This window comes from Mixophyes fleayi, chromosome 2 (genome assembly GCF_038048845.1).
Source record: "Mixophyes fleayi isolate aMixFle1 chromosome 2, aMixFle1.hap1, whole genome shotgun sequence".
Lineage (NCBI taxonomy): Eukaryota > Metazoa > Chordata > Amphibia > Anura > Limnodynastidae > Mixophyes > Mixophyes fleayi.
The window spans coordinates 341,222,950-341,238,898 of record NC_134403.1 but is presented as its reverse complement, the minus strand read 5'-3'; the positions used below and the strand labels follow the sequence as shown (position 1 = coordinate 341,238,898).

At 38.2% G+C, this 15,949-nt stretch overlaps 1 long non-coding RNA gene across 1 annotated transcript; it reads left to right on the top strand.

Moving 5' to 3' along the window:
* The first annotated feature begins 377 nt into the window (after window positions 1–377).
* Window positions 378–7,384, top strand: LOC142140486 (uncharacterized). Its single transcript, XR_012688508.1, has 3 exons — window positions 378–416; window positions 978–1,171; window positions 7,319–7,384. It is a non-coding gene; the product is annotated as an uncharacterized LOC142140486 (long non-coding RNA).
* Window positions 7,385–15,949: the final 8,565 nt, after the last annotated feature.

Here is a 15,949-nt window from a genome sequence, read left to right as displayed (position 1 = left end):
TTAAGAATGGACTGATTTACCTTCGTAAACAATTTCTTCAATTTGACCAGAAGACAACACTTAATAACACTTAATAAGGGGGGCATATACTTTAAAAGAGGGGACTATCTTCTTTCAAATGTGGTGTCCCCATACTTATTGGAGCAAGGATAGGGGAGTTCTGGGCATTGCAAAGCCCTTTTCCCATCCTGAGCTTCCTAATGTTTTATGTAATGTCACATGAGGGTACCTCTGAGTACATAGGTACCAGGTTGTGAATGCCTTACCCTCATTCTCTCCACTACAGATTGTTTTTAGTAGAGCAGTGAACTAGCTCCGCCCTTTCAGTGTCATCATTGTGCGCCAGTGCCATGATGTCATCACTCTGCTGCTTCCTCCTCCAGACGTCACTGGCAGTAAATGTTGGTGGGGGACAGGTAATTATGCTTTTTTGTAACTTTGAACTCCTGAAGTGCTAATGATGAGTGAGACTCTTCCTTAGCACTTTTGATGTACGTGTGCAGGACACTGAAGCGGTAAACTGCTATGATGGCAATCTGCTTGCTTGTGGGTTGGAGGCTATAGGCTCATCTACTAATGCATTTACATGCAAAATTTCAAATGAACCATCAAGCAATCCTCAATTAGCCTTTATTTGTCTAGTGTTAGATATATAATAAAAACAAGTGTCTGTTGGTTGCAATGTTTAGTGGTCATTTTGCAACTGATTGCAATGTTAGTAAAGTAAGCCTTTCTATATTTGGGGAAGGAATTAATGAAAACCTAAACATGCTACGTTACATCAGTGAAGTGCTTGTTATGCCTAATTCAATGTGATGAATGGTATCAGCTTAACACAATTCTATTGATTATTAAAATGAAAGCTCAGTAAACAATCCTAAATTATTGTAACCATGACATGGTGGGCCTGATTCATTAAGTAATATAAATGTTGATATGTGAAGTATTTTGTGTAAAATCGCTCTGTGCATTTCCAGAACCAGACTATATGCCAGTGGACACAGCAACATCAAATTTATCTTCGAATGCAAAGGACCGTTACGATAGTGTACAATTTCATGAGCAGAATCGTGAGGGGAATGGGCACACGCACATAGTCAATGTACAATATGAGCGTGCAAAGCGCGGGCGCTTGCAACAACGTCCAATTCAAGCTTTGGGCATCTCTAAGGTACGTGTTTTACTATTGTATCACTTGCACCAGCTAAAGGTCAGGTGTAAGTGCCAATTACTAGTGATGATGGTTGTGCTTGTATGCTAGAACATGTGTTTGCAATCAGGAGCAACTGTAAAAATGCATTTTATGTACAGTAGACATTAATAACATTATACATGTATTGGAATAAATCAAAAAATGAAAAAAGAAGTACATTTAAAAAAAAAAACAAAGCAATTTTGCCATTAATGAATATGGGCCTGATTCATTAAGGAAAGTTAAGCAAAATAAGCAAATAAGGCAAAACCATGTTGCATTAGAGGGGGAGGTAAATTTAAAATGTAATGGCAGATTTATATTTGGGGTAGGGCATGTCCTAGATAAACTTTAAATTGCAGTGTAAAAATAATCTATCAAGCATTTGTGTGCTACATGAAAAAACAGATAGTACTTTCCTTATGTGCAAAATAATAAACAAAATTTGTACCCCTTGCATTGCAATATGGTTTTGTCCAGAAATCTTACTCAATTTTTTCCTTAACTTTCCTTAATGAATCAGGGGGCAATCATTGAATACTTTTATGTTTTTCTGTGCATTATTTTGGGTGTATTGTCTGTTAGACTAGAGAGCACCTAGAACCGTATTCAACAACAGACGCATCTTTAGATCCACTCCTAATTGAATACAGACTTGCGTATTCCTGACTTATGTGCATTTTGCGTGCCCTAATGAATCAGGCCCGATATATTTCATACATTTCACATACTATTTTGAGGTGTGAAATATTTTTCTCAACATTGCCAGCTACACAGTTTTACATTTACCTAACAAAGGAGCTTTATCATATGTAACATAGTAACATAGTAACATAGTTGATGAGGTTGAAAAAAGACACCAGTCCATTAAGTTCAACCTATTTTGGCTCTCCTGTGATACCTCTCATATATTTGAAATTGATCCAGATAAAGCAGCCGCCAATCTGTTTGAAAAGAGGAAAATCCCTCCTGACCCAATATTACAGTCCTATTTGTCCCTGGATCCACTACTATCTTTCATTTTAATTAACAGTCGTAGCCCTGGATACCCTTTTCCGCTAAATCTTTGTCTAACCCTTTCTTAAACACCTGCATACACTTCTCTCATAACAAATAATTACCGTATATACTCGAGTATAAGCCGAGTTTTCCAGCACAAAAAATGTGCTGGAAAAGCCCCCCCTCGGCTTATACTCGGGTGATGCTCCAGGACACCAATGCACCGCCGTAACGAGGATGGTGCCTGCCTCCATAGCTTCAGCCCCTAAGTTCCGCTTAAGGGCTGAAGAGAAAGAGAAAGAAAATATTAACTTACAAGTTTGGTGAGAAAAAATCAACTTTCAAGAGCTTGGTGCCTGTTCCCGTAAGTTCCGCAGTGGAACGCATGTGCGTTCCACCGACCGGAAGTTCGGCATTTGGAACTTCCTGTCGGTGGAACGCACATGCGTTCCACTGCGGAACTTACAGCAACAGGCACCAAGCTCTTGAAAGTTGATTTTTTCTCACCAAACTTGTAAGTTAATATTTTCTTTCTCTTTCTCTTCAGCCCTTAAGTGGAACTTAAGGGCTGAAGCTATGGAGGCAGGCACCATCCTCGTTACAAAATACAATTCTGTGCCCACAGTATACTATATCTAAAGTAAAAATATGGAATATATTTAATACACAGTAATTTGTGAAAATAATATCATGTAGCACATATATCAATGTAAATATGCAATGAAATATTAAAATATTGTACAATATTATAGCAACAGATATATACCGGTAGGTTAATTACAGGTAATGACCGTACTGTAACATGCGCATAAAAACCATAAATGCGTATGCAGACATATGGATAAAGTCCAGTTATCAATAAAGGAGGCAATGTATAGATAAAAATAGAACCAGGGTTTGAAATTCTCTATGTCTAAGCAGTACGAGAATAAGGAGATCTCCAACATGTATACTCGTTCTAATAAATAAGAAAACTGATTGATAAAACACAGCACAATCATGAATGTAGAAGTTGCTGCATGCCATCAGTAGAACAACTCGCTCATCGCTTGAGTGTTCAATAAGTACCGGTATATTATTAGTTGTAGTCCTTTTAGCTTCAGTATGGTGTCCGTGGAATTGTAATCGTGCATTGTGGTCCTGGTCGGTTGAATACAGTCACCATCAACGATTGGTGGTTGTATTATCGCAAAAAAGACACAATGAAATGTCTTGTGTTGTGTGTTAACACTTCATTCCCCCATATCCCTCTAGGATTTAACAAGGGGATGTGAAATGTCTTGTTGGTATTTTCCACCATTAACTGTATATAATGGATTACCCGTATGTTGTTGTTATATCTGTAAGATGTACCGTACTGGTAATTAGAAAAACACAACTCCATCATTTTACTATAATAACATTAGTACACGTGTCTCTTCTGCAAAAGTACGGTAATAAAAATTAACCTAGTAGTATGTTTTTGGAGTGTGGGAGGAAACCGGAGCACCTGGAGGAAACCCACGCAAACACAGGGAGAACATAGAAACTCCACTCATATAAGGCCATGGTTGGGAATTGAACTCATGACCCCAGTGCTGTAAGGCAGAAGTGCTAACCACTACACCACCGTGCCGCCCAGATATTCAACCCTGCATCATCACCCATCTTTCACAAACAAAGCAACCGAAAGTATGTGTGTCTTCAAGAATTTGGACTGTGCGCCAAAGCACTTAGCGGCGAGGGGTGCTGATGAGAAGCCGAGATGCCCTCACTAATTGCAATGCACACATCCTGACAGGGGGGGGTCACTGTTATCTAGAGCTGCATAACTGCTGGGTGCCGCTGCTTCTAATGAATGTGCTTCCACTGTAGTGGAAGCCTGGGGTCTCAGCTGAATGTATAAAAGTAAAGTAAAAAAAAAAAAAAAAGAAGATGAGCATAATAAAGTGCATAAAATACTAGATGTTTTTTTTTATCCTGTTAGAAATGGATCCCAGTACTTCTAATCCTGGACCAAAACAAAAACGCAGGTCATACGAAGCTGGCTTCAAACTTAAGGTTGTGTCAAGAGCAGAAGAGAGCAATAACAGTATTGCAAGTAGGGAATTTTGTGTTGACGAAAAACAAGTGAGGGAGTGGCGGAAAATGAAAGCTGACTTGGAAAAGATTCCAAAGGCAAAAAAGGCTCGACGTGGTTTAACGACTTCATATGAAGCTCTAGAGACTGATTTGCATAAATGGGTTATAGAGTGTCGTCAAAATGGTTACTGCGTGACACGTATGGGAATTCGCTTACGTGCCCTTCAATTGGCTAAAGATGACAAATTAAAAGCACCAGGCATTGAAAATTTTGTTGCGTCAGCAGGATGGTGTACCCGCTTTATGAATAGGTTTGCCTTATGTTTGCGGCAAAGAACAAAGATTTCACAGAAGTTGCCAAAAGACCTTGAAGAGAAAGTGATGTCATTCCATTCATTCATCATAAAACAAAGAAGGATCCATAACTTTGACCTGGGAGATATTGGGAATATGGATGAAACACCTATGACCTTTGATCTTCCTAGCAACAGAACTGTGGCAAGTTTGGGAGAAAAAACTATTTTACTCAGAACCACAGGAAATGAAAAAAACCATTTCACAGTCGTTCTGTCATGTTTGGCTAATGGAACTAAGCTGCGGCCTGTCATTATTTTTAAAAGAAAGACCTTGCCTAAAAAGGTCAAATTCCCACCACGAATTACAGTGCGTGCACATATTAAAGGCTGGATGGATGAAGACGGAACAAAAAAATGGCTGGAAGAAATTTGGAATGGACGTCCAGGAACAGCCTTAAAGAAAAAACCATCATTGCTAGTTTGGGATATGTTCAGAGCCCACACATCTGATGACATAAAAAAATTGGCAAAGTCTTCTCAAGTTACTTTGGCCGTTATCCCAGGTGGGCTTACATCTGTATTGCAGCCCCTAGATGTGTGTTTAAACAAACCTTTCAAAGACCGTGTGCGAAAGATGTGGCATGAATGGATGTCATCTGGTCAAGCCCAACTGACAAAAGTTGGAAATCTGAGGAAGCCCGACATAGAATTGGTAGCACAGTGGGTTCGTGATGCATGGGAAGAGATTCCAGAGGACATGGTGCAACGTGCCTTCAAGAAATGTGGCATTAGTAATGCTATGGATGGCAGTGAAGACAGCGCTTTGTATGAGAATGACAGCAGTGATGGTGATGACTGCGAACTCTGTGATGACGACAATGTCTATGCTGATAGCCTCACACCAGATAGAGTTGAAGCTCTGTTTGGACATACAGATGATGAGGAGGAATCCAGTTTTGAAGGATTTTAACTCTTGTGTTTTAGCTTGGTTGCTGATTGAGCTAAGGTTTTTGTACTTTTAACGTTATTGTTGATACCATATTAGTTTTGTTGACTCTTTTCCACTTACAGAGCTAGTTTACTGTTTTTCTTTGAAATAAATATTCAAAAACATTTAACCTACTGATGCCTCAATTAATGTAATTTTATTGGTATCTATTTTTATTTTTGAAATTTACCAGTTGCTGCTGCATTTCCCACCCTAGGCTTATACTCGAGTCAATAAGTTTTCCCAGTTTTTTGTGGTAAAATTAGGTGCCTCGGCTTATATTCGGGTCGACTTATACTCGAGTATATACGGTATTTCTTTTTTCATTTTTATTAATGTCATTAATTATACATTTAACTATTTTACCCCTAAATCCATGGTAGATGCACAGTTTTAATAAATTGCAAAGTAAAATCATTGATGCATAATAATAATAATAATAATAATAATAATAATAATAATGATAGTTGGACTCTAATTTGTTTGTCATGGCTTTCTGCAAATTTTGTTGGTGACTTATTTGCTTATATCTGTGGATATATTCCATTTGTTTGGATTCACTTTATTTTGAACAGCTGCTTGTCTCTGTTGTAGCTCCACACAATTTTCAACATGCAATTTAGGCATATTCCACAAAATGGGTCAGGAATCGAACTCATGACCCTACTGTTAAAAAGTGGATTGTCTAACCACTAAGGGAACGTGCAGATTCAGCATTACATACATTATATAGGCTTGAATGACAAGCACCATGTCTGAAAAACCTATAGGTGTAAGCTGATAGTGCTCCTAAAAAACATATAACACAACACAGGCACTACTGGCAACATGAAGGTTTAAGGATGAACAATAAAGAATTACACACACATTCTCTTGTTTTTCGACATGAAGAATGAGTCATCTGTAATTTTATATTGGAAATAAATGTGGATGCAAATTCCACGGCTAATAGTTCATAAATATAGATACATGATACAATACTCTATAAACAGTGCCAACACCAAAACATATAATAGAGTATTCTTTTATAAGTGACACATTGGAGTAAACCCACGGAAACATGGGGATATACGAAGTCCACACAGATATGGGCACGATAGGATTCTAACTCATAACTCTACTGTTGGCAACTGGATTGTCTAACCACTAAGGCATAGTTCAGCACAGCCATTAGTGGCAACCTTAAGTATTAATGAGCATAATGAAATGAACAATTGCACAAACCGACATGAATGATCATGTGTTTTTTTTTTAAATTTAAAATAAGAATGTTTATGCAAATGCATCACAAAATAAATCGCAATCAGAAATAAACATAAAAATATTTTAATCAGTATAAAATTAAACAACAGATATCCATAACCAGCGTTGCATAGACCCAGCATTAGATCTCGTCATCTGATACCACAGTGGGCCATACACCTGCATATACTTGTCTCATTACTATAAAATACTGCTTCATGCACACTTGAAGTTGGTTAGGAGTCTATAGTGGAGTTTACTGGTATGGATTTGCATAGTGGACTTTTATTTGTATTGAGAGTTATATTTTCTCTTACTCTTTTATAGACACTTTAAAAGTTTGTATTTGTAAGATATTTTATGTTTCACAATAACAGTGCATCTCTATTTTCATATGTAATATGCATTTTAACGTGTGTGTTGTTTGTTTTATAAATTTTAACCCAATTTTTTTTATGGAGGGGTGATGTGAAGATTTTAAATCTAATATCTATTAAGATTATTCTTGTGTTTTGGTAGTTTCCCATGTTTATCCAACAGATCCCCAGCCTTCCTGAAACTGTGGAGGCAGGCCACTTCAGGTTCCAGACTGATTTGCAGGGTAAAATCTTTTTCTAATATGTTTAATATCACACTTTTTAAATTCTCTACGATCCTAAAAATACATTTGTTGTTTGGTGATAAAAGTAAAGGCATGTTTCATTTTTCTAAACATATACAAATGCATGCACCAGACAGTTTTGACTGTAAAAAATGTTTATTTTTGAAATCTGCAATTTTTTTCTAATTGGGCTGTAAGACCAAACTAAAGGCTTTCATTGATGAACTACCAGGCCTTAGCTGGGAGATGTCTGCCTCACCTGGAAAATATTCAGTAATCAATCCTAGTCTGTGTTAATCATATGTCTGACTCACTATGTGTATGTTCTTTTCTGCCCAGGCCAAGAACATAAAGTAAATGTTGTGTTTGTTTATTGATTTGAAGCCACTGAAGTGTTCTAATGGAGATACCTTATGAAAGATAATCTCTTTCATTTTGAGGATAAGTGATCACAAGTATAATGTGCCTCAAACCTTTAATTATTTATAATATTCTCAACATATCTAATATATAAATGCTTAGTGGCGTCTGTCTGTCTGTGTGTGTGTGAAAAAAATAAACCAAGTTGCACCGCCACCTGCTGGGCAGAGTTATACACTGACCTACTAAATTCTTAGTGTGTGTGGGAAAAAAAATTCAAAAAGGGCTGAAATTTGGTAGGGCTCAAACTCATTTTCGTGAGGGAATTTTACCTCATGAACACACATGTGTAGAGGCGTGCGTTAGTGTGTGTGTGTGTGTGTGTGTGTGTGTGGAAAAAACTATTTTCTCAGAAAGGGCTCATCCAATTGACCTGAAATTTGGTATACTGACATTATTTGACAAAAAAATTAGAATAGTCAAGTCAGTTAACTTCCATCATGCCCCCTTCCCCCCGTGGGAGGGGTAGTAAAGGCTAAATTTACGAGTTGAGGGGTCAAACTCATTTTCGTGAGGCAATTTTACCTCATGAACACACATTAAAAAGGCCGCTTGCCTCGGGAACTAACGCTCTTCCCCTGAGGAGGCCTGGGCTAGGTCCAAATGCATGACAAGAACCTTTTTAAGACCTTAAGTAGCTTGATTTGACTAGAATGCATGAGTATCATGCACGGGTTAACTTGTAGTTAATACATGATTAGGTAACATCACATGAGAATGTCCTAGGGCTTACCATTTGAATCAGGGAATAAGTGAATGTCATCCAAGCTTACATATTTATATATGACACCCTTTATTTATATTCTTGTTATACATGTTCAACAAAATATGTCACTTTGTAACTATATGAATGCTTTTACACATTCAACATAGTTTGTCACTTGGTAATTGTATGTATTTATTTTTCATAAACCACAAGGACATACCAGTTAATCCAAATAAAAACAGATATTATTTATATTCAATATAGTTTGTCTCTTTGTAATTATAGGTATATATTTCCCATAAGTCACAAGGACATTCCAGTTTATCCAATCAAAAGCAGATATTATTTGTGTTCAGGTCCTATCGTTATGTTTATTTATATATTGGATTACTTATAGTAACATTTGATGTATCAAAGCTCATTAAATTCTTAGTTATCCCTATAAATATCATCCAGGTCTTTCAAATGATATATTAAGACCTTTGGTAATCAATGTTAGCTATCTTAAATTATCCAATAATATCCCAAAGTGTGTGGCTATGTAATTAGTAAAATACTACTTGTCGCCCTCCTGGATTGAAGGGTTACGTGAGTTGTCTACTAAATATTCATAAGTTGTACCTAGAATACACTCATAGCCATTCACATACACTCATCAATGAGATAAAACCAAACGACAAAACAGATCTCTTTGATAGAACAAGGCGATAATCTATTCTGTTCTATCAAAGAGATAGAAACCCTTTTCCTGATTGTATTTCTTTTGAGTCACATTTTAGTTGTCCAAAAACCATGATTAACTACATGCCATTTTCCCAATACATTATCCATTCCACAGTTTTCAACCATGATGGCCATACTAATATTTTTTTGTGAATCAAGTAAACCCCCACACACAAATGTGTATATATTATTATTATTATTATTATTAATTTTTATTTATAGGGCGCCACAAAGTATCCGTAGCGCCGTACAAGGACAAACAATGGCACAGTACAAGGTGAAACAGCACAGTACAAGTAACAGTAAGCACTATAACTCTGGGGGCTCAGGCACAGCATGAAAGAGAGGGAGGGAGGGGGAAAGTGAGTACAGGCAGGTAACTATGGCACAAGAGGGTGGGCACGGATGACAGGTTGAGAGTCACTGAGGGGAGCGGAGAGAAGCGAGAGGAGACAGAGGGCAGAGGGACTGAAAGGAGGTGAGCTGAGTAGCTGGAGAGCGCAGTTAAAAGTGATGGAAACAGAAGGTAGGAGAGCCCTGCTCAAAGGAGCGAACAATCTAAAGGGAGGGGAAGACAGACAGACACATGGATGAGACGGAGAGACGGGAGGAAGGGGGAAAAGGGAAGAAGGGATGAGAAAGAGAGGTAGCCGACCGGTTGGAGTTTAGGCATGAGACTGGAAGGCTTTAAGGAAAAGGTGGGTTTTTAATGTTCGTTTGAAAGAGGACAGATTAGGGGAAGTTCTGATGGAGCGGGGGAGCTTGTTCCAATGGAGGGGAGCGGCGCGGGAGAAGTCTTGGATACGTGCGTGAGAGGAGGTAATCAGAGGGGAAGAGAGGCGACGATCATTGGACGATCGCAGTGAGCGGGAGGGAGTGTGAATAGAGATAAGGTTAGAGATGTAGGGAGCAGTGGAGTTGGCGAGGGCCTTGTAAGTCAGAGTGAGGAGCTTGAAAAGGATTCTGTAGGGGAAGGGGAGCCAGTGAAGGGCTTGGTAGAGTGGGGATACAGAGGTGGAACGGCGAGAGAGGAAATAAGCCTAGCAGCGGCGTTAAGTACAGATCTAAGGGGAGCGAGATGAGAGAGGGGGAGGCCGATAAGGAGAAGGTTGCAGTAGTCCAAGCAGGAGATAATCAGAGAGTGGACGAGAGATTTGCTTGCATCCTGGGAGAGGAAGGGCCGAATGCGGGCAATGTTGCGAAGCTGGAAACGGCAGGATTTGGCGAGAGAGTGAATGTGAGGGGCAAAGGAGAGAGAGGAGTCGAGGATGACACCTAGGCAGCGGAGTTGGGGAACAGGCGAGATAGATGAGTTGTCAACAGTGATGGAGAGGTCAGAGGGGAAGGAGGTACGAGAGGGAGGAAAGACAATGAGTTCAGTTTTAGCAAGATTGAGTTTAAGAAATCTAGAGGACACCCAGGAGGAGATGGCAGAGAGGCATGCGGATACCCTGGAAAGAAGGGAGGGAGAGAGATCAGGAGAGGAAAGGTAGAGTTGAGTGTCATCAGCATAAAGGTGGTACTTGAGGCCGAAGGAGCTGATGAGTGCACCCAGAGAAGAGGTGTATAGTGAGAATAGTAAGGGTCCAAGGACAGAGCCCTGAGGAACCCCGACTGGAAGGGAGGAAGAAGGGGAGAGAGAATCAGAGGTGGAAACAGAGAAGGAACGGTCGGCAAGGTAAGAGGTGAAATTTTATCGCGGAAGAGGCTGAACACGCGGGTGTTGCAGAACCCGCAGATTGATACATTTACCCCCTAGTGTTTGTGTGTTACATGAAAAAACACATTACTTTCCTTATGTGCTAAATAATAGCCTAACACTACCCCTTGCTAATTAAAAAATCTGCTGGTTTGGACAAAGTTCCTCTTGTGTTTCTTTCCTTAATGATTCAGGCCCACAAGCTGCCCATAGATGCTAAGGCCATGTTTGGCTTTCAAATTCATGACGCCAATGCTGTGAGACAGACGTACAAACCACTAAGGTAATCGTGCAGATACAAACTACATATATTATTTCGTAATAAAGAAGAGTGCCAGTGTTGTGTTGGTTAGTTGTTTGAAACACTATTATCTATTTTAATAATACACTAATGTTTATTTAAATATGCATGTTTATTTATGTTAGCAAATTATTATGAGATGCATTTGCATCCACATTCGCAGTTCAAATCAAACACATTACACAATCTTTCATGTAGGTGAATAAAAAGGTGTGTTGATTTAGCTCATTAACACTGAAAAAGTCATTTGTCCCAGGTTATATAAGCATGTAAGTGTTAAAATGAATAATTAGGTAATAACAGTTCTGCACAATACACTCTGATTGTGTTTTTAAATTTGTAAACAAACCATTCACACCTCCTACATTTGCCGTTATGTAACACCGTCTTATCTGTAAATAAGAAGTGGCTCTTAAGAATCGGATAATCTTATGATGAACTGACTGCTTAAGATCCGTTGCATCCTATTTTTCCTTTGCGTAAATGACTTAAGAAGGGTGTGTCTCTTAACTTCCGTTCCTTGTTGTATCGCGACTTTACTGCCCTGTTTGTTCTTAAATATGCACAAGATAAAATCACTAATGAACCAGGCCCCATATGTCCATGTTGTTTATATGCCATTTTGCATCCACTAACATAAATATGAGTTTTATTCAGTACAGTTTTGGTCTGTTAGTATTATTATTATTTTTTTTTAATGTGCCATTATAAGGTATGCATAAAATAATTTAAAGCCATTAAGACATCACTGTCCCAACATTTTTATATGGTAAGATAAATCATTAAATGTATCAAGCTGTGGTTTGCTGAAAAACCCACCAGGAAATCCTGCCAGAAAAAGAGGTGGTGGTGAGAGGTGAAATTGCCTATTATGCCTATAAAAAGGACCCTAAACCTGCCTGCAACTGAGGGTGTGCAAATGTGGTATTGTCATGCAGTTTAGAGTGGTCTATGCATTGTGGATGATCATAATAATTTGTCTACTACATTTCGCTGTAAATAACACTAACGTAACTCACTGTTCAATTTAATATACAAAAACAATACCATTAAGATTTATCATGTTCTCTGTACAGAATGCCATAAGCACATATGATTTACTGAGGATTTGTTGTACTGAACAATAAACAAACATAAAAATAGTGCCCTGGATTGTCCTAAAAATACATTTTAGTGTATAAGGATGTTAGAATAAAAATAATGATAAGCAATTACATAGGAATATTAAATAACATAGTAGTATTGGATGTTAATATGTACTACATGAAAGATATTCAATTTATAAATTGATTGTTTGTAATTGAATACTGCCAACAAAAGGCAGCTTTCCAAAACCAGAGCGTGTGCACCAAACCGCTGGCGGTTTACTGTAAACTGCTGGCAGATTTGGAGTTTGAATACTGCCACACATCGTCAGCCGTTTGGGTTTTGCATAGTAAATCCAGCGGTATGGAGTCGAATATCTTTGGTGATGTGTGCCGGCTTGAAAAGCGCCCAAAATATGACTGCTGTATTTTCTCCAGGGTCTGAGAGTAAAGCCATCTTCAAATTAACAGTTTCACTATAACATTGCCAGTTATGGAAATGCACATAATTTGAATCTCAATACTATTTTATAACTTTCAGTAAGTCAATACAACTGTTTCTAGATTCAAGCACATGAATTGCGCTTTACCCAGCCTTGTTTGAAATCTCCAGTAAGTCTTAGTTTATGTTATTTCAATGTGTTACATTTCACAGTAGTGTCTAGTTAAAGTGCTAAGATATCTAACAAAGGCTTATTTTTATAACAAGCCCCTATAAATTACCTGTGTTTTATGACCCTGAACCAATTTTATGTCCATGCTTGAGAAAGTGAAAGCATATTTATCCATAACGTCACATAATAATAAGCTCCATTGGGTATTGTATATGTCAAGAAAATATATTATAACATTATCTTGTCTCCCAGTTGTGTTATGCAGTGTTCTTACAGTCATATCTCCCAGTGATCTGGCAAGATTCTCAAAGGCTGTGGAGAAGGCTTAGCTTCGGCATACCAAAATATGTCTTGCATTGCTCTACATCTGTAATAGTGATTGTTAGGTAGACACACCTTGTATTTTTGGTAGGGATGGGATTCACTTTATGAGATCTTCAACCTGCCCAATTCAGAGATTTTACAATACCTTTCTGTCAATGAACTACCATTGAAATCTGCCTCTAAAAAAATCCAATACTTCTGCATTTGTGCTTCAGTTTTTCTGTTATTGTATTTTAGGGGAATGCATCAAGGCAAATCTAAAGGAATATCATTAGAAGAAGCTGCTCAATTTTTATAATATTAATGGAAACATTTTGTCATTTCCTCTTCAGTAAAATAGTTATATGATCCTTTCCATCTAATCCAGGTGTGTGCTGGTGTGTGTAAGTGAATAGGATTGTGGGGTAAAGTTTCTCAGAAATATGGCAGTGCTCCTTGGACAACTTCAGGATCAGTATCAATGTCTGAATAAACAAATTGTTCAAATAGAGGAAATGTGAAAGAGTACTATTCACATTTCTCTAGCATTCAAAATATTTTACAGCGTACTTTTATCCTCAAAATAAATAATTTGACTGTTATGTAACTTGACCTTTGTATGTGTAGTTTATTTATGTGCTCATGCAGGTTGACTATGCACACGAGCTGAATGAAAAGACATGGAAATGTTATATCTGAATTTATAAACATATTTGCTTACACAAAACGATTATTGACTTTTTAAAATGTCTTAGATTTAATTTCATTGTTTGTTCATTTGTTTGCAGACGTGGGAACTTTTACATCATTTTCTCACCCTTGCATCAGATTTTGTTTGTTATGAAACGTCTTTTGTTACAAAATCACATCTGGCGGTATAAATCTGACATGTCACTTTCACAAAAGACCTTTAAAACATGTAACCAGTTTCAAATACCGCTTTTAAATGTCATCACGGCTGTAACTGATAACGATTGTCAGCGAGCGCTCAGTGCACAGTTTGAATAAAGATAATGGCTTTTTTATTTTATATATTTTTTATTGTCATTATCTCTGTATAATTAATGCTGAATGAGGCAGCATAGCAAGGAAATGTAACCTTCTTTAATACTATGTATTAGACATTATGCTGATTTTAATAAAATGGTTATATATTACAGTTTTTTATTAATTCTTTAAACCTATATACTCCTCTTGCTGAAAAATACTGCATGAAAGGTTATTGCTGTGCAAATAATGCATTATAAATTATGCAGGATGACATAATAGATCTAGGGCTACACTAGTGATTGTGCTCTGCAATCAGTTGCATTAGAGCAACATTGCTAGAAATCTGTCAACATTTTTTGCCAGTGGCGGAACTATTGTCACTGTAAGGAGTGCAGTCTTTAAGAGGTCCGTAGGGGAGAGGGCCCGGCTATACCAGGACACCCTCAAAAGGTCCCTGCTCTGCTCTTCACAGAGCATGATCTGTGCAGCAGCTGCATCTCTGGACCTCCCCAAAATTTTACAATGGGGCCAAGTGAATGCAGTGCTGGTAATGCAGTGTTCTGTCCCTGAATTTTTCAAACTAGTTTTTAAATATTTAGAATTACCAATTGCCAATAGAAGCATAAAGCATAACAAAGTGACTTTCGTCTACAAATGCCTCCATACACTTACATTTTCCACAACTATATTTTGAGCTACATGTACACTTTAAATGTATTGTATACATACTTGCCTACTTTTTAAATCAGTACTCTGGGGCGATCCCGGAGTACAGACCATGTGACAGAGGGTGGGAGGGGGCGTGACAACGTTGTTACGTCACTATAGCCCCGTAGCCTCGTCCCTACTATAAAATACAGAAAATTTTATAGTAGGGACGAGGCCTCCCGCTATTGAATAGTGGAAGGCGGGGCTTTATGATGCAATTAAGCCCTGCCCCCGGGCCATTCAATGCCATGAACTTTGGCATTTTACAGGATTCGGGAGGTTTGCCTACTATTCCGGGAGTCTCCACGAAACTCCGGGAGAGTAGGCAAATATGATGGTATAGCTACATACATCATCACCATCAAATCAAAAACTTGTACCAGTCTTTTAGTGTGCACAAAGATACACCTTCTAAAATATACATTTAAGTCAAAATCAGATGCATTTCTAAGGGGGGATGGCTGACTTATATCTCCCCGCCCTTACTGTACTGAACTGACACTTCCATGCCTTTCAGCTGCCTCTGAAAGTACAATTGGGTTCAAATACATGATATGGTCAACTCACAGTACTGATGCAAGTAATAAGTATAATAAGCTATTACACAACAAATAACCACAGTTGCGAACACAGAGAGGGGTAAACTGCACAGTGGAGTTTTAGGAAGTTGGAGCTGATAAATATCTTTGCTCACTCTGCACAAGGCTCCTTCAACGGCACTTAGATCCGCTTACTGCTGGGTAGCCAGTATAGTTGCTGTAGCGCCCCTTTGCTGTGGGCTGGCTGGTACCTCCTGACCACTTTATTTCTACAAGTTATTTCTATGGGATTCAGTCACACTGCTTTTTCAACACTTACTGCTTTCTGAGTACTTCAACATTAATGGAGTTGTCACTGAGATAAATCTGTAAATAACTATCAGCCAACACATCTAGAGATGGGAGACGAACTATATATTCAACTGTGGCCACAAAGGTAATTTTTTATCTTTTCTGATTATATACTTCTGTCTCCTACTCTC